The sequence below is a fragment of the Octopus bimaculoides genome, chromosome 9 (genome assembly GCF_001194135.2).
Source record: "Octopus bimaculoides isolate UCB-OBI-ISO-001 chromosome 9, ASM119413v2, whole genome shotgun sequence".
Lineage (NCBI taxonomy): Eukaryota > Metazoa > Mollusca > Cephalopoda > Octopoda > Octopodidae > Octopus > Octopus bimaculoides.
In genome coordinates, this window is record NC_068989.1 from 4,871,613 (window position 1) to 4,872,277 (window position 665).

Genomic DNA, 665 nt, shown 5'->3' on the forward strand with positions numbered 1-665 from the left:
AGATTTCATTGCGAAGGAAATTTTCATTCTCCTTCGTGAAAATTTGCTTCGCAACGAAAGCCGGTTAGAAATCTTTATTAAAATATGCTTCCAGTTTAGCATTCTGCCTTATTCTTCATTTTCCTATTATTTCTCCACATGCGGTTAACACAACCCCACTATTTACTGACTTATATATATATATATATATATACATATACACACACACACACACACAGATACAGACCTCAATCACACGTACTAATGCAGAAATTTACATGCACCATATCAATTACTCTCTCTCTCACACACACACACACACACACACACACACACACACACACACACACACAAACACATTAATGCTGTCTCATACACATACGTATCCATACATACTCACACATGTTTACACGCACATATCACATATTGATCTACTCTACCAGTTTGCAAGCATATTCAATAATAATCATTGTTATTTCCTCACGTGCAATCCAAAAAACCATTGAAAAATCTTTCTTTCCATCCTGCAAATGGAAGTTGACACTTGCCACCCTCAATAACATCACAGCATGTTGATGTATGGAAATGTTTCAGTTAATGTTTTCCATTAACAGTTTCTCATTTGCCTATCTCTCTCTCTCTCTCTCTCTCTCTCTCTCTCTCTCTCTCTCTCTCTCTCTCTCTCT

The 665-nt window shown here is 36.7% G+C and overlaps 1 protein-coding gene across 2 annotated transcripts in view; it reads left to right on the forward strand.

The window, feature by feature from the left end:
- LOC106880640 (disintegrin and metalloproteinase domain-containing protein unc-71) overlaps nucleotides 1–665 on the forward strand; it is a 274,677-nt gene that overhangs the window by 194,627 nt on the left and 79,385 nt on the right. The gene's annotated exons all lie outside the window — the stretch shown is intronic.